The sequence below is a fragment of the Canis lupus genome, chromosome X (genome assembly GCF_003254725.2).
Source record: "Canis lupus dingo isolate Sandy chromosome X, ASM325472v2, whole genome shotgun sequence".
Lineage (NCBI taxonomy): Eukaryota > Metazoa > Chordata > Mammalia > Carnivora > Canidae > Canis > Canis lupus.
In genome coordinates this window covers 21,541,411-21,560,356 of record NC_064281.1, presented here as the reverse complement: position 1 = coordinate 21,560,356, position 18,946 = coordinate 21,541,411, and the positions used below count along the sequence as shown (strand labels likewise).

The window sequence follows — 18,946 nt, the reverse complement described above, 5'->3', positions numbered from 1 at the left end:
GGGAGGCCCTCTCCGGTCACGTGCAAGATCGGCAGGTGAGTTGTTGGCAAGCTCCGGGTCCCCCCACCCCAGCCCTCCTCCCCCCCCCCCGCAGCCCGCCCTCGGGGTCCTCCCGCCCTCGGGGTCCTCCCTCCCTCGGGGTCCGCCCTCCCGGGCCTGCTGCCTCGCCCTGACGCTGGCCACTCAGGCCCACGGCGGCAGGGCCTCGAGACTGACTAGGAGCGAGCGAGGCTGACCACGCAGCCCCACGTGCCCGACACCGACACCGACGCCGACACCAGCGAGCCTGAAAGCTGCGGCAGACGCGCCGAGGCTCCCTGGCCCGCGCCCCGCTGTCCCCCCTCGGGCGGTCCCCGGGAGCCCGCCTGCCGCCCCGTGCCCCCCGTCCCGGGCCCGCAGCTCCGGGGCCCACAGCAGGGCGCGTGTTCTGAGGTGCGCTCGTTCCGGGGAGGGCGGCCTCAGCCCGACTCCCCGCGAGGCCCGGAACGGCCCCCGCGGCCGACCTGCTGCCTGCCCCCGACCAAGGAAGGCCCCACGTCCCCGGGTCCCCGGAGCACCCACCGCCACCAGGAGCGGGGCCTCCGCGTGGCCCCCGGGGTGGGTATGGAGCCCCCCCCCCCCCCAGCCCTCACGAAGGCCCTCCTTCTCGCCAGCGGGCCTGGGACTTCTCCCCGCGCTGCGCGGAGCCACGGTCCAGCAGCAGCCTCGGGCCAAGCCTGCAGTCCCTGAGCCCCCGCGGGGGCAGCAGCCATGGGGGCAGCCATGTTGGGGCCTCCGAGGCGCGGGAGCAGGGGCCGAGCGGGGCAGGGTGTGTGTGGACCCCCTTTCCCAGGGCAGATGGGGCCGGGGCTTGTCGGGGCGGCGTGCCCGCGGCCTTAACCCGGGACTCCTGGCTCCTGGCCGCGGACGGGCGCGTGGGACCCCCGTCTGGGCTCACCCTAGGCAGGAGCGGTCCGACTAGGCCTCGCCGCCCACCGCGTGGTCAGGAGGAAGTCGTCGAGGGCCACTTCCGGTCATGTGGGTCCGGGCCCCCGGGAAGCCCGCGTGGGCGGGAGGGCTGCGGCGTGCTGGGCGTGTGCTGGGGCGCAGGAGAGCGGCCTGCAGTTTGGCGCGCGCGGGCTTCCGCTGCCTCTGAGCAGCTCGGGGGCCTTCTCTCTCCGCTGCGCTGACGCCACTGCCCTCGGACCGAGGGTCTCATGTCCCTGCCAGCGTCCCCCCGTAGGAAGTGTTTGGGGGCCTCCTCGTGCCTGCCAGGCCTGGGGCTACCCAATCCGATAGTCACCAGGTGATAGCTTTGGGGGAGCACGTGCCCTTTGGTGGGCACTGCCTCAGACGTCTCTCCCTGTCTTTCCTTGGCCCCCCCCTGCAGGAGTTGTGATACCTTCAACCTGCTGAGCTGAAGCCTTGCACCGATGACTTAAATTCTTTGAGACCCCAGATACATAGTGAAGGTTTGCTTTATCGGGGCACCCCTTCTTGTGACCCTCCGCAGCTTTCGTTAGGCGTTTACACCTTATTCCAGTCCTGTTTCAAATAACACAATAGTGTCGCTGTTACTGTAGGTTTGTTACAGCAGAGTCTTCCCAACTCCCCCCTTTCTATAGGTCATACTATTGATTTATTTTATCCTTAAGGTACAGTCATTGGTTGCATTGCTCTTATTTTATTTTGAACATAGATACCTTTTTTAACGATGAAAAATAAGAAGATGCTTTATATTCCTTTATTCCCTCTCCAACTACCTCCTTTCTTTATGTAGTTCCACACTTCTGATCTATATCATTTTTTCCCCTGAGGCCTTCTTTTAACATTTTTTACACAGTAGATCTACTAGTGACAAATTCCCTTGTTTTTTGTTTGTATTTTTTGGCTGAGTGTCTTTATTTCTCACTAACTTTTAAGGGTTTTCACTAGCTATAGAATTCCAGTTGGATGGTACTATTGGGTTTTTCGTTTTGTTTTCAATGCCTTAAAAATTTACTCTCTTTTTGTTTGTGTGGTTTTTGAAGAGCAATTGGATGTAACTAATCTTTGTGTCTTTATGTTAAGTCCCACCTGTGCCCAGTTTCTCTGAAGAATTCTTTCTCTTTGGTTTTCTGCAGTGTTTGATATACCTGGGTGTAGTTTTGGGGAGGTTTGTTTGTTTTTTGGTATTTATCCTGCATGGTTTCCTCTGAGATTCTTAGTTCTATGACTTATTTTCGCTCATTACTTTTGGCAAATTCTCATTCATTATCTGTTTAAATATTCTGTTTCTTCTCCTTCTCTTATTCCTGCTATGCAAAGGTTAGGTCTTTTGTAATTGTCCCACTATCCTTGATTCTTCTCTTCTCTTCTCTTCTCTTCTTTTTTCCCCGCGATTTTCTCTTTGACTTTTACTTTGAGGAGTTTACTTTGACATCTCTAACTTTCCTGTGACTCTGCTTGGCCATGTCTAGTCTGCTAGGTTGCCTATCATAGGCATTTTTCATTTCTGTTACAATGATTTTGATTTCTCACCTTTCCTTTTGATGCTTTCCTAAAGTTTCCATCTCTCTACCCACTGTTCTTGCATGTTGCTCATTTTTACCTAGGATCTCAATTAGAACTATTCTAAGATTCTAGTCTGATAATTCCAAATTATCTTCCATATCTGAGTGTGGTTAATTTACTTGCTTTGTCTCATCAGACTTTGTTTTTCTTGCCACTTAGCTTAGCTTGTAATTTTTTGTTGAAACTAGACATGATTTATTAGGTAATAGGAACTGAGTGAAATTAGTCCTTAGTGTGAGAGAGTATATGTTTATCTTAATAAGAGACTGTGTTCACTGTTTGGTGTTACTTTTGGTAGCTGAGGTTTCCATTTCCATGAGTGTTCTTGTTTTTGGTTTTCCTTAGAAACTTCTCCATAAATAGTCTGAGCCTTGCAGTCTTCAGCTGTAATTCTCTACTATTCTATTGGAAACTTATTGATGTGGTGGTAAGATGTGTGGGGAGAAGTGTTCTATAATCCCATTATTAGTTTGCCATATTTAAGTGATTTTGTGCCCCTGGGCTTTTAGCTTCACAAGTGCTCCTCAGCTCTCCCTCCACCTGCCTAATGTGAGATGGGGTGGCAAGAGAGGCTGGAGTCAGGATTTTTGCTTCACTCAGATTTCATGTAGAGAAAACCATCTGGGCCTGTCTTTCAAAATGGAAACTTTTTCCTGGATATATTTCAAAAGGGTTTTCCCTCTCTTCCTGTCAGAAACATGAGGAAATTTTTCATGGATCTTTACTATGAGAACTTGGTGCAGCTCTAGATGTTTACAATTTAAGTTTTCCTATCCATTCCTGAATCTGGGAATTCCTGAATCCTGGGGCTTCTGCTCCCAGTAAGCTGTGATTCTGTATATTTGCCTGTCCCTTGAGTTTTGGGAGCATTAGTTTGCACTGTAACTTCAATTCTTTTAATAGATCTAAGAAAAATTACTGACCTTACAGTTTGCTTGGCTTTTTTGTTGTTGTTGTGAGGATAGTAGTGATGACTTCCAACATCTTTACATGTCAGAGCAGAAAAATTGTTTAATTTTGAATAGTAGAGATGGTACCAAACATCCATATCTTGTTTCTTACTTTATTGAGAATTTTTACAACATTCCACATTTACATGTGCTTACAAAGTGGAAATTCCCTTCTAATGTAAGTTTGCTAAAATTCCTTACCATAAACTGGTGCTGAATTTTTATCAAAGGCCTTCTCTTTACTCCTGCATTTAATTAAATTGTGATGTTGTGGTTTATAATAGGAAATACATGTTGTGTCTTCATCTTCATCCCCCATTCCCAACACAGAACACCTAGAACTCTTGAAATTTCCTAAGTGATAAGAGCAATAAAGGTAATAAGAGTATTTTTTGTATAATTTAAAACAAGTGCCTTTTAACCATACCTGAGTTTATGTTAATGAGGCGTCTTGGGAAAGCCCTTAAATATGGGCACTGGCTACCAGGGGAATCGGCTGCATATTTAAAGGTTTGGAAGCTTCAGCCCCAACCTTCTGATCTCCAGGGAGGAGAGAGAGGCTGGACATTGATTTAATCACCAGTGGCCAGTGATCTAATTAATTGTGCTTATGTAATGAATCCTCAATAAAAATCCTGCCCAGGAGCATGTGGGTGGTCCAGTTGGTTAAGCACCAGACTCCTGATTTTGGCTCAGGTCATGCATGATCTCAGAGTCGTGAGATGTAGCCTCACATTTGGCTCTATGCTGGGCTTAGAGCATGCTTAAGATTCTCTCTCTCTCCCTCTGCCCCTCCCGCCGCACGCTCTCTCTCTTAAGAAGAAAAAATCCTAACCAAAGTGTTTTTGGAGAGCTTCCAGTTTGCTGAACACGTGGAGGTACTGGGAGGGTGGTGTAGCTGAAGAGAGGCCTGGAAGCTCTGTGTCCCTTCCCCACACCATCTTTATGCATTTCTTACATTTGGCTGTTACCAAGTCATGCTGTTTTATAATAAATTAGTAACCTACCAAGTAAATCATTTTCCCAAGTTCTATGAGCATTTTAGAACATTTTCAAACTCAAGGAGGGGTTTGTGAGAACTCCTGATTTATTATATAACCGGTCAGAAGTACGGGAGGCCCAGATTTGTGATTACGTATAGGATTGTCTTAGGGAATGAGCCCTTAACTTGTGAGATTTGATGCTAATTTCAGGTAAATATTGTCAGGTATTATAGGATACCTAACTGATGTGGGGGATAAAAACTTAAAAACCCATATGTTTGGTGTCAGCAGTACTGAAAGTAGAAGTATAGAGAAAAATATTCTTTTCTTTTACAAATGCATTTTCTTTTTCTGTGAATGTAGTGATTTCCATGTGTTTATATTTTCTTTTATGATCTAATCATTGTTTCTCAATCACCCTGTTTATTTGTTTAATTCATGCTTATTTTGAATATCTGTGAGTTTATTTTAAAGTTTATTTGTCTCTATGCGAGTGATCTTTGCTCATGTATTCTTTTATTGGGCATTCTTAGCTGCATTTGTATCAAGGAGAGCTACTCTTTTAAAATGGTTGATCCATTTCCTATCATTTTGTATGATTTGAAAGAATTCAAATAAGATGATTAGTTTTTCCCTAAGCGTTTGGTATAGTTGGCCTCCAAACTTGGGTTGTCCTGAAAAATTTTGATTGTGTTATAGGTTTTGACTCTATCTTCAGTACAGTGATTTATATTTGTTGAATTTGTTTTATTTTATGTGGATTGTCAAATTTAAAGGCCTGGTACTTAAAAGCAATCATATACAACATTACAGAGAAGAGAATCATGAACCCAATGTACCCGAAACTCAGCATCAATAATTCTCAATAGTTATAGGAGAACAAATATTGTTCAAATCAAGATTTACTTATTTATCAGTTTATTGGCAAGTCCACTCCCAAGACAAAGCTATGTATTTCCATTCAGAGGTACCTAATGTCTGTTTTCTGCTTTGTGATTATGTTGACAGTTGTTGAGATCTTCACCCTTATCTGTAAATCCATTAGGGCTGCAGAATGGTATCCTATATCACTATATCCACTGATTGTGTGCATGTGTGCGTATATAATATTTTAAATATATATTTTATATGTATAACATTTATATATATAACTTTTTTTAGATATATAACATTTAAAGTGAACAATTCAGTGGCATTAGTGCATTCCTAACATTATGCAACCCCCATCTCTGTCTAGTTCAAAACAAAAAGTAACTTCCTACCCTTCAAAAAGTTACTTCCCATTCGCTGCTCTCCCTAGCCCCTGACAATCACCATTCTGTTTTCCCTCTCTTGTGAATTTGCTTAGACTGGATGATTCACATATGTGTTGTCATACAATATGTGACCTCACATAACTGCTTTTTTTCATTTGTCATGTTTTCAAGGTTCATCCATGGTCTATCATGTATTGATATCTCATCCCTTTTTATGACTATTACTACATTGCAAGGATATACTCTATTCTTCTGTTGATGAAAATTCTGGATTATCTGCATTTTGGGGCTTTATGAATAATAATGCTTCTATGAATATTTCTGCACAAATATTTCTTTGAATACTCTTTTTAAATTATGTTGGTTACATATACCTAGGAGTAGAATTACTGAGTCATATGGTAATTGTTTAAATTTGAGGAACTGCCAAATTGTTTATGCAAAGAGCCTGAACTATTTTATATTCTCTACCAGCAGTGTATTTGGGTTCCAGGTTCTTCACATCCTTGCCAACACTTGTTGGGGTTTTTGTTTTTCATTTTTATAACCACCCTAGTAAAATGCTATCCCACTGTGTTTCACATTTTCCTTATGACTAATGATATTGAGCATCTTTTCATGTTGCCCATTTGTAGATCTTCTTTGGAGAAATGCATATTCAATTTCTTTGCTTATATATTTTTTTTAGTCAAGTTGTTAAACTTGACTAAAAGTTTTTTTTTTTTTTTTTTTGACTAAAAGTTTTTTAGCTTTTTCCTCCCACAGTGACTGGGAGAGAGACCCTATCCTTCCTGATGACTACATTTCAATGGAAAGGCTTTCACATCTTTGAGAAAGACACTCCTGGGATGTTTGAAATACATATTCACCTCAATGATGACAGAGAATGGGTTTACCAGTCTTACTGTTGTTGTTGCCTTGTTTTTCAAATAAATTCTCTAAAGGAAGATCCCAGGCCTATGGTCAGATGTTGGCTGGAACAAACGGTAATTCTTTTGGTAGACTTGATATTTTCCAAACAGGAACTCAAGACCAGCTGGGTTGGAGATCCCTGGAAGGCTCAGCAGTTTGATGCCTGCCTTCGGCCCAGGGCGTGATCCTGGAGACCTAGGATCGAGTCCCATGTCAGGCTTTCTGCATGAGGCCTGCTTCTCCCTCTGCCTGTGTCTCTGCCTCTCTATCTCTGTGTTTCTCATGAATAAATAAATAAAATCTTAAAAAAAAAAAAAAAAAGACCAGCTGGGTTGTCCTAAGATGCAGCCTTAGGCTGCTAAAAGCCATGCTTTAGTTAAATCAAGTTTCTTAGTGCAGGAGTTTAGACAGAGTCATTCATGCCAAGAGTTTTTGTAGTTCTTGGTTCCCAAACTCTCCAACTCCTTGCCACGTAACCCTCTCCATAAATGACTTAAAACTTGGTGGGTTTCTTTATTCAAGGGAAGCAAGAACTTACTTGCTAGCAGAACATTATCTTACATAATATCTGGAATCAAAGGAGTGATGTCATACCTTTGGCATATACTGTAATGTAACAAGTGAACTGACACCCATCACCTCGACATCATCTGTTGATTAGGAACAAGCCACCAGGTCCTACCCCCACTTCAGGATAAAAGTACACAAAGGTATGAATGTAGGAGATGTGCACGACGAGGGCCCAATATAATTGTATCTGCCACGTTCCATCCCCTACGCCCCATTATTTCATGTCCCTACCTTACACAGTTTGTTCTTTCCATACCAAGATCCCAAAAAGCCTGATATCGTTACAACATTCCCTCCATATTGAACATGAGTTCAATATTCAAACCCATCATCTAAATAAGTCCAGTTGCAGGTGATGAAGCTTTTGCTGTGTAGTTTATCAGCTCACCAACTCAACACCATACCTATTTGTGAACCTGTTAAAAAAAAAAAGTTACCTGTTCTAACATACTCAATGTATATAGTGCTAGGACAGGATTGGGATAACAACTACAGAAATCCCTGTGTAAAACAGGCATATTAAGAGGTACAGAAGAGTCAAATAGCTGTTTCTAAATTCCACTAGGCAAAAGGTGTCAATTTCTTGATTAGATTTCAAAGCTTGAGAATAATTCTGGCTGTCAGCTTCATTCTGTGGGTACCTGGTTTCAACCACTGTGTTACCCTTCTTTTGTAATGAAAGGTAACATGTGTTCAATGTAAAACAATTACTTTGCAGATAGTGATCAAATGCAATGGGATTAGTACTCAAAACATCTCTCTTGCTTTCTCCAGTTGAAACTGTTTCTAGTTTGTGTGAAATTCCTTAGTAACTGCTAAGACTTGCTTTTATATTCTAGGCTGTAGTCTCTCAAATAGCAAGTGCCATCATCTAAGGGTCCTTCATCTGTTTTCCCTCCCACAGCCTTACCAACCACCATATAGCTTATCTTAAACTTTGGTACCATTAAAGAAGTATAGTTTTCCAAATGCCCAAACAGACTTGTCTCAGGATGTTTATGCTAGATATCCACTTCCTCAGTCCTTTTCATTCATTGTCCCTCTGGGCGACCATGATATCCCACCAACTTAAAATTGCTCCTATCGCTAAAATCCTAACATCTGCAGCAATACCATGGTGTTTTCCAAAGAGTAGAAACTCAATGTTAAAGGAATAAAAGAACCAGTGAATATGATGTGCCATTTATTAAGATTTAATGTAACCTACATTCTTGGATAAGTTAAGCAAATCCAAGTATGCATTTTTTAATTTTACAGGATGACGACTGAAAGTATTAGGGAATCCATGAGTTGACTATCTTTGATTTTATTTTTCTGTATTTCATGAGCCCAACAGTTTTACTGCTGAGTTGTTTGATATTTCCAAAGAAAGGCCTATTAGAAGGCCACATTATCACATTCCTAATCATAAGATATAAGAATTTTTAGTTTGGAAAAAAAAAACCGAATTTTTAGTTTGGTTTATAGAATAGCATGGCTTCTACTCTTTAACATTAATAAATTTTTATTGGGATCCTTGGGTGGCGCAGCGGTTTGGCGCCTGCCTTTGGCCCAGGGCGCGATCCTGGAGACCCGGGATCGAATCCCACAACGGGCTCCCAGTGCATGGAGCCTGCTTCTCCCTCTGCCTGTGTCTCTGCCCCTCTCTCTCTCTCTCTCTCTCTGTGACTATCATAAATAAAAATAAATAAAAAAAATTAAAAAAATTTTATTGATGTATAATTAACACACAGTGTTATATTTTCAGATACACAATATAATGATTCAACAATTCTATACATTTCTCAGTGTTCATAAAAAAAAGAAAGTGTACTCTTAATCCTTTTATCTATTTCACCCATTCCTCCCACCCATCTACCCTCTGGCAATCACCAATTCTCTGTATATGAGTCTATTTTTTGTCTCTTTTTTCTTTGTTTTGTTTCTTAAATTCCAAGTATGAGTGAAATCATATGGTATTTGTCTTTCTTTGACTGAGTTATTTCACTTAGCATTATACCCTCTAGGTCCAACCATGTTGTCGCAGAGGCAAGATTTCATTCTTTTTTATGGCTGAGTAATTCATTATATATCTCACATCTTTATCCTTTCATCTGTCAATGGACCCTTGAGTTGCTTTCATATCTTAGCTATTGTAAATAATGCTGCAATAAACATAGGGGTGCATATATCTTTTCAAATTAGTGTTTTCATTTTCTTTGGGTAAATATCCAGTAGTGGAATTACTGGATCTTACAGCATTTTTTAAAAAGATTTATTTATTTGAGAGAGAGAGAGAGAGAGTAGGGATGAGGGGAGGGACAAAAGGAAAGAGAGAATCCTCCAGGCTGATCCTGGAGCCTGACATGGGCGCTTGATCCCATGACCCTGAGATCATAGCCTGAGCCAAAATCAAGTCTGATGCTCAGGCGCCCATCTATTTTTAATTTTTGGAGGAACCTTTATACTGTTTTCTACAGTAGATGCAACAATTTGCGTTCCCACCATCAGTACATAAGGTTCCTTTTTCTCTACATCCTTGTCAACACTTACTTGTGTTTTTTATTTTAGCCATTCTAACAAGTGTAAAGTGATATTTCATAGTGATTTTAATATGCATTTCCCTTATGTTGAGTGATGTTGAGCATCTTTTCATGTGTCTGTTAGCTATCTGTGTGTCATCTTTGGAAAAATGTGTATGCATGTCCTCTGCCCATTTTTTAACCAGATTGTTTTTTATGTGTGTTGTTAAATTCTTTGTGTATTTTCAATATTAACCCTTTATCAGATATATCATTAGCAGATATCTTTTGCCTTTTTATTTTGTTGATGATTTCCTTTGCTGTGCAAAGGCTTATTTTGATGTAGTACCAACAGTTTCATTTTGCTTTTGTTTCCCTTGCCCAAAGAGGTAAGTCTAGAAAGATGTTTTTATGGCTAACATCAAATAAATTACTACTAATATTTTCCTCTGGTAATTTTATAATTTCAAGTCTCACATTTAAGTCTTTAATCTCTTTTGAGTTTATTTTTTGTTATGGTATAAGAAAATGAACCAGTTTTATTCTTTCACATTTAGCTGTCCAGTTTTCCTAGCATCATTTGTTAAAGAGATGGTCTTTTCCCGCATTGCATATTTTTGCCTTCTTTGTCACAGATTGACCATATAAGCATGGGTTTATTTCTGGGCTCTGTATTCTGTTCTGTTGATCTATGTGTCTGTTTTTATGCCTATATCATACTGTTTGGATCACTACAGCTTTGTACTATCTCTTGAAATCTGGGATTGTGACACTTCCACTTTTGTTCTTTTTCAAGATTGCCTGTTTGGGGTCTTTTGTGGTTCCATACAAATTTGGATATTATTTTTGGTAGTTCTCTGAAAAAATGCCATTGATAGCTTGATGGGGATTTCATTGAATCTACCTATTGCTTTATGTAGTATGGATATTTTAACAACATTGTTTCCTTCAGTCCATACACATGGAGTATCTTTCCATTTGTGTGTGTCCTCTTCCATTTCTTTCATCATTGTTTTATAGTTTTCAGAGTACAGTTCTTTCACCTCCTTGGTTAAGTTTATTCCTAGGTATTTTATTACTTTTAGTGCAATTTTAAATAGGATTGTTTTCTCTTTTTTTTTTTTTTTTTTTTTAAGATTTTATTTATTTCTTCATGAGAGAGACAGAGAGAGAGGCAGAGACACAGGCAGAGAAAGAAGCAGGCTCCAGGCCAGGAGCCTGATGCAGGACTCCATCTCAGGTCCCCAGGATCACTCCACAGGGCCGAAGGCAGGCACCAATCTCCTGAGCCACCCAGGCATCCCAAATAGGATTGTTTTCTTAATTTCTCTTTCTACTAATTGATGATTCATAGAAATGCAACCAATTGCTAGAAATTTATTTTATATCCTGCAACTTTACTGAATTGGTTTATCAGTTCCAGCAGGTTTTTAGTGGAGTCTTTCAGGTATTCTATATATAGTATCATGTCATCTGCAAATAGCGTTTTACTTTCTTCTTAGCAATTTGAATGCTTTTGATTTCTCTTTGTCATCTGATCACTATGACTAGGACGTCCAGTATTGTGTTGAATTAAAGTGATGAGAATGGACATCCTTGTCTTGTTCCTGATCTTAAAGGAAAAGCTCTCAAGTTTTTCACCATTGAGTACTATGATAGCTGTGGGTTTTTCATAGATGACTTTTTTTTTTTTTTAAGTTGAGGTATGTTCCCTTTAAACCTACTTTGTTGAGACCTTTTTTCATGAATGCATGTTGTACTTTGTCAAATGCTTTTTCTTCATCTATTGAGGTGATCATGTGGTTTTTGTCCTTTACTTTTGTTAATGTGGTGTGTCACTTTGATTCATTTGCCAGTATTGAGTCACCCTGGCATCCCGTGAATAAATCCCACTTGATTATAATGAATGATATTTTAATGTATTGTTGGATTAGATTCACTAACATTTTGTTGAGAATTTTTGCACGTATATTCATCAGAGATACCAGTTTGTAAGTTGTCTTTGTTGTAGTGTCTTTATCTGGTTTTAGTGTCAGGGTAATGCTGGCCTTGTAGAATGATTTTGAAAGCTTTCCTTCCTCTTCTATTTTTTGGAATAGTTTTGGAAGAATAGGTATTAAGTCCTCTTTAAATGTTTAGTAGAATTCACCTGTGGTGCAATCTGTTCCTGAATTTTTGTTGTTGTTGTTGAGAATTGTTTGGTTACTGATTGAGTTTCAGTGCTACTGATCAGTCTGTTCAAATTCTCTATTTCTTCCTGATTCATTTTTAGAAGGTTATGTGTCTAGGAATGTATATGTTTCTGGTTTGTCCAATCTGTTAGCATGTAATTTTTCCTAATATTGTCATAATCCTTTGTATTTCTTGATGTTAGTTATTATTTCCCTTCATTCACTTCTAATTTTGAGTCCTCCCTCTCTTTTTTTAATGAGTGTGGCTAAAGGCATTATCAGTTTTATTGTTCTTTTCAAAGAACCAGCTCCTAGTTTCCTGGATCTGTTCTTTTTTTTTTTTTTTTTTTTTAAGATGTTATTCATTTATTCGTGAGAGACACAGAGAGAGAGAGAGAGAGAGGCAGAGACACAAGCAGAGGGAGAAGCAGGCTCCATGCAGAAACCTGATGTGGAACTCGATCCCGGGACTCCAGGATCATGCCCTAGGCCAAAGGCAGGCGCTAAACCACTGAGCCACCCAGGGAATCCCGTTCTGTTTTTTTTTTTTTTTTTTTTTTTGAGTCACTTTTCCAGTTATTTCTGCTCTAATCTTCATTATTTCCTTCCATTAGTTTGGGCTTTGTTTGCTTTGTTTTCTAGCTCCTTTGGGTGTGAGGTTAGTTTGTTCATTTGAGATTTTTTTTTTTTTTTGCTTCTTCAAGTGGGCCTGCATTGCTATAACCTTCCCTATTAGAACAGTTTTTGCTGCATCCCAAAGATTTTGAACCATTGTGGTTTCATTTTTCATTTGTCTCCATGTAGGTTTTTTTTTTTTTATTTCCTCTTTTGTTTCTTGGTTGACCCATTCATTGTTTAGTAGTTGTTATTTAGCCTGTATTGTCTTCTTTCCAGGTTTTTCTTGTGATTGATTTCAAGTTTCATACAGTTGTGGTCAGAAAAGATACATGATATGATGTTAAACTTTTTGAATTTATTGAGTCTTGTTTTATGGCCTAACATGTGATCTGTTCTGGAGAATGTTGCATATGCACTTGAAAAGAATGTCTGTTCCACTGTTTTGGGATGAAATGTTCTAAATATAGTTGTTAGGTCCATCTGGTTCAATATGTCTTCAGAGCCACTCTTTTATTATTGATTTTCTGTCAGGATTATCTATCCATTGATGTAAGAGGGTATTAGAGTTCTCAACTTTTATTGTATTACTGTCAATTTTTTTCTTTATGTCTGTTAATAGTTGCTTTATGTATTTAGGTGCCCCGATGTTGGTTGCATAAATATATATATGTTAAATCCTCTTATTGGATTGTTTCCTTTATCATTATGTAGTGTCCTTGTCTGTCTCTTGTTACAGTCTTTGTTTTAAAGTATATTTTGCATGTTGTAAGAATTGGTACCCTAGCTTTCTTTTCACTTCCATTTGCATGATAAATGCTTTTTCATCCCTTCACTTTCAGTCTACATTTGCCTTTAGGTCTGCAACAAGTCTCTTGTAGGCAGCATATAGAGGCATCTTGCTTTTTTTTTTTTTTTTTAAGATTTTTATTTATTTATGAGAGATACAGAGAGATAGGCAGAGACACAGGCAGAGGGAGAAGCAGGCTCCATTCAGGAAGCCCGATGCGGGACCCAATCCCGGGTCTCCAGGATCACGCCCTGGGCCGAAGGCGCTGAGCCACCCGGGCTGCCCGGCATCTTGCTTTTTTATCCATTCTGTCACCCTAGGCCTTTTGATTGGAGCATTTAGTCTATTTACATTGGAAGTAATTATTGATAGATATGTACTTGTTATCATTTTGTTTGTTGTTTTACAGTTGTTTTTGCAGTTCTTTTCTGTTCTTTTTTCTCTCTTTCTCTCCTCCCTTGTGGTTTGATGGTTTCCTTTAGTGATATACTTGGGCTCCTTTTGATTTGTGATTACCATTAGGTTCATTTGGAGGTCATATGTATACAGCTTTCTATATTAGATTGAGGGTTACTTAAGTTTGAACCCATCCTAAACTAAGTTTTTACTCCTGCCCCTTCACATTTTATGTGTATGATGTAATACTTGACATATTTATATCCTTTTATTTTTTTTAATCCCCTGACTGCTTTTTATACATATTATTGATTTTTCTGCTTTTGTGCTTTATCCTCCATACCAGTTTTTTAAAAGATTTTTATTTGCATGAATAAATAAAATAAAATCTTAAAAAAAAAAAAAAAAAGGACGCCTTGGTAGCTCAGCGTTTGAGCGTCTGCCTTCGGCGCAGGGAGTGATCCCAGAGTCCTGGGATCAAGTCCCATATTGTGCTCCCTGCATAGAGCCTGCTTCTCCCTCTATGTCTCTGCCTCTCTCTGTGTGTCTCTCATGAATAAATAAAAATCTTAAGTAAAAATCTTCTTTTTTTTTTTTTTTTTTGAGAGAAAGAGAGAGAACAAGAACAAGAATGAACAGGGGGAGAGGCAGAGGGAGAAGACTCTCCGTTGAACAGGGCTCCATCCCAGGATGCTGGGGTCATGACCTGAGTGGAAGGCAGACATTTAACCAACTGAGCCACCCAGGTGACCCAATACTGGTTCTTATAAGTGATTAATCTACTACTTTTATTATGTTTGGGTTTAACTGTGAATTTTTTTCGTTTCATAATTTTCTCTTTAAGTTTTATTTGAATTCCAGTTAGTTAACACACAGTGTTAATTAGGTTCCGGTGTACAAGATTTTCACACACCTGATGCTCATCAGGAGGGCACTCCTTAATCCCCTTCACCTATCTCACCCATCCCCCCACCTCACTCCCCTCTGGCAACCAGCCATTTGTTCTTAATAGTTGAGAGTCTGTTTCTTGGCCTTTTATAACATTTTCTTATTCCTGATTATAGCTTTTTCTTTCCACTCGAAGAATCTCCTTTAATGTTTCTTGTAAAGCTGGTTTAGTGGTGATGCATTCCTTTAACTTTTGTTTGCATGGGAAACTCTATGTTCTCTTCTATTCTGAATGATCTTGCTAAGAAGAGTGTTCTTGGTTGCAAGTTTTCTCCTTTTGGTGCTTTGAATATATCATGCCACTCTCTTAGTACTTGCAAGGTTTCTGCTGAAAAAAATTAGCTGATAGCCATATTGGGTCTCCCTTCATGTAACTGTTTTCTTTTGCTGATTTTGCTATTTTAATTATTAGGTTTTTTGATGTATACCTCCTTGGGCTGATTTTGTTAGAGGCTACCATCTTGGATCTGGATGTCTCTTTCCTTCCCTAGATTAGTAAAGTTTCAGCTATTATATTTTGAAATAAATTCTCTGTCCCCTTTTCTGTATCCTTTTTTCTGGAATCCCTGTAATGCAAATATTATACTTAATGAGGTCACTGAATTCTGCTTAACCTATTCTCACTTTCTATTTTTCTTTTAGCTTTCAGCTTGGTTATTTTTCATTATTCTCTCTTCCATATTGCTGATTTGTTCTTCGATTTCCTCTAATCTGCTATTTATTAACTTTGGTGTATTTTAAATTTCAGTTGATGAATTCTTCATCTCTGATTAGTTCTTTTATATTTTCTTTCTCTCTGCTAAAGGTCTCACTGAGATTCTCCACTCTCAAGTCCACTGAGTTTTCTTGAACATTATTTTGAATTCTTTAACAGGTATATTGTTTATTTCTGTTTCATTATTGGGTTTGTTGTGATTTTATCCTCCTATTTCATTTGGAATGTATTCATCTGTCTCCTCATTTTGTCTAACTCTCTGTATTTCTAAGTATTAGGAAAGTCAGTTACATGTCCTGATTTTGAAAGTAATGGCCTTAGGCATAAGAGGGCCATAGGTGATTGCTTATGACATAACATTCCCTATTCACCAGAATTAGGTACCTCAGGGTTGTCTCCTAGTAGGTTGCATGCACCCTGCTGTTGTGGCTGAGCCACATTTCCTTTTAGTACAGTCTGCTGCAGTGGCCCACTTTGGCTATTACGCATGCACTGGGCAAGAGTTGGTCCCTTTGTTGTTAAAGAGTTAGTCTGTGGCTGCCATAGGTTTGTAGTTGGGTGATGTTCAGAGTCAGACTAGATGACTGCTTTCAGCCTGTCTACTGGGGTTTTGGTTGCACTGAACTGCAGGGCACACTCCCAGCATTGTTCCCTGAGAGGCTTTTGTTTGTGTCAAAAGCACCTGCTGGCACTGTGGTCACACTGGTGTGTGTAGTTACCTTCTCCTCTCCTCAGGACATGAGTAACTTTGGAGTGGTGCTTGTCCCTGCTGGAACTGATTGCAGGATGTGTTGTTGCAGAGGTTTTTTTGGTGGAGCTAATCCACAGAAGAATGTGGGGGCTGGTGTTGTTAACAAGGTAGGTGAAGAATGTTCATGCTGGCTTTTGTAAAAGTCCAACTGTCTAGGTGGAGGGCAGAGAAAGAAGTGGTACTTGCCAGTTCTTTCTTTCTTGGAAAAGTCTTCTAAAGATCCCTGCCCCTCCAATGCAGTTCTGAGATTTGTAAATAACTTTTTTTTTTTTTTTTTAGGATTTTATTTATTTACTCATGAGAGAGGTGAGACATAGACAGAAGGAGAAGCAGGTTCCCTGTGGGGAGCCTGATGTGGGACTTGATCCCAGGATCCTGGGATCATGACCTGAGCCAAAGGCAGATGCTCAACCACTGAGCCACCCAGGTGCCCCCATAACTCTACTTCATGTTTTGAAGGTGTTTTTCAAACTCCTGCCTCTATGCTTCTATCTCAGTGGAATGGTTTGTTAAGCTGTCTTTTCAAGGGCAAGGACTCAGTTCTCTCTTGCCTTTTGGGTTTCCCAAAGCTAAGGCTGTTGATTTTTTTTAAGATTTTATTTATTTATTCATAAGAGACACACAGAGAGAGGCAGGGACATAGGCAGAGGGAGAAGCAGGCTCCCTGTGGGAAGCCCGATACAGGATTCGATTCTAGGACCCCAGGATCGTAACCTGAGCCAAAGGCAGATGGTCAACCACTGAGCCACCCAGGTGCCCCAAAGCCCGTTGATTTTTAAAGTGCCCAGAGTTGGGACGCTGCATACAGGTGGGGTCTTGCTTGGAGAGGGCCAGGGCAGTGAGGTGCACATCTCAGACCTTGGCTCCTGCAACTACAGTGCCTGCATGGCCTTCTACTGCCTGGTGTCCAAGGACTTCATTTTATATATACGTATAAAGTGCCCAGAGTTAAGCGCCACTGGTTGCAAAACACCAAATTAAGCCCCAGTGGTTTTCAAAGCCAAACGTTACAGGGACTCATCTTCCCACTACAGGCGCCCGTGTCTGGAATGCCTGGCATGGGGTCTGTTCCTCTCCCTTCTCCATGCCTGTGGTGTCCCTCCCACTCGTGGTTAATGTACAGGGAGTTTGGTTTTCGCTTGTGTTGTGTCTCTGCCCCTCCTACCCTTCCTGATGTGGTCCCCCCGATGATGGACTATGGAAAGTCTATTCTGCCAATCTTCAGGCCGTTTTCTGAGTGAGTTGCACCAATGTGGCTGTTATCTAAGCACGTCTCTAGAACGAGGTGAGGTTAGGACCCTCCTCTTCTGCCATCTGTCCCCTACCTCCAGCATGGCTCCTACTCTTCATTCTGATAAACTGCAATCAATAAATCAGTAAAGTGATGATTTACAAACTTCTATTTTGAAGTTATATAAACCCCCCTATTAAAAGGAACAACACTGGGGCGCCTGGGTGGCTCAGTCAGTTAAGCGTCTGCCTTCGGCTCAGGCCATGGTCCCAGGGTCCTGAGAGTGAGCCCTGCATCAGGCTGCCTGCTCAGTGAGGAGTCTGCTTCTCCTCCTTGCTCTTGCACTCTCACTTACGTGCACTCTCTCTCTCAAATAAATAAAATCTTAAAAAAAAAAAAAGAGTGACATTTAAAATTTAACAAAATATAAAACAGAGGAGTGAAAGCAAACAGGAAATAAGATGAGAAAAAGAAAGAGGAATAAGACAGGAAGTCATGAAGGGAGAGAAGAAGGTGGGGGAGCTGAAAATGCAATCTTCTGTACTGTGAAGTTTCATTTATGTAACATTCTCAAAATGAGAAAATTAGAGTGATGGGGAGTAGATTGGTAATTGTCAGAAGTTAAGGTTGGAGAGATAACGAACTTTTTCCATGGTAATGGAATAGCTCTGTGTCCAGATGCTGGTAGGTGTCACACAAATCTGTATATGCAAAGAAATGTCACAGACTAGGGTGCCGGAATGGCTCTGTTGGTTAAGTGTCCCATGCTTGGTTTTGGCTCAGGTCATGATCATGATTTCCTGTAATCAAGCCCTGCATAGGGCTCCCAGCTCAGTGGGGAGTCTGCTTCAGATTCTCCCTCCCTCTCCCTCCCCCCTACTTGTGCATGTTCTCTGTCTCTCTTTCTAAAATAAGTAGAATAAAAAGAAAGAAAGAAATGTTACAGAGCTAAAACCACTGCTTCTCCCACTCCCACTGCATATAGGTATATTTAAAAACTTTTGCTATTTGACTTAGATTGTAGGTTAGTTATTGATTTTGTGCCATTGTAGTTTTTGAGTTTTTTTTTTAAGATTTATTTATTTATTTATGATAGACATAGAGAGAGAGGAGAGAGAGAGAGAGGCAGAGACACAGGAGGAGGGAGAAGCAGGCTCCATGCAGGGAGCCCGACGTGGGACTCGATCCCGGGTCTCCAGGATCGCGGCCTGGGCCAAAGGCAGGCGCTAAACCACTGAGCCACCCAGGGATCCCCTAGTTTTTGAGTTTTAATAAATGTAGTTTTCTATTTAAACTGCTATCTTAGGTTAAAGCTGGGAAAATGGTACATGAAAACTCTGTACTATTTTTAACAAGTTCTATGTGAGTCTAAAATTATTTATTTTCAGAATCTAAAAGGACTTGACTTTCTGGCACAAGGAGGACCAAGAGAGCACCTTCCCTTTCCTGAGGGTCCCAGGGCTGATAGCCCTGCTGAGAGGAGAAAAACCCTAGCTGTCCCTGGATCCTGCTGCTCTGGCAGGTGGGGCCTCCATGAAGTCCTTGGACACCAGGCAGTAGAAGGCCATGCAGGCACTGTAGTTGCAGGAGCCAAGGTCTGAGATGTGCACCTCACTGCCCTGGCC

The 18,946-nt window shown here is 40.8% G+C and overlaps 1 long non-coding RNA gene across 1 annotated transcript; it reads left to right on the top strand.

Annotated features, from left to right (window-relative positions):
• The first annotated feature begins 152 nt into the window (after positions 1–152).
• LOC112654489 (uncharacterized) lies at positions 153–6,903 on the top strand. The gene is made up of 3 exons (XR_003133074.3): positions 153–1,017; positions 1,370–1,451; positions 6,744–6,903. It is a non-coding gene; the product is annotated as an uncharacterized LOC112654489 (long non-coding RNA).
• The last annotated feature ends 12,043 nt before the right edge of the window (positions 6,904–18,946 follow it).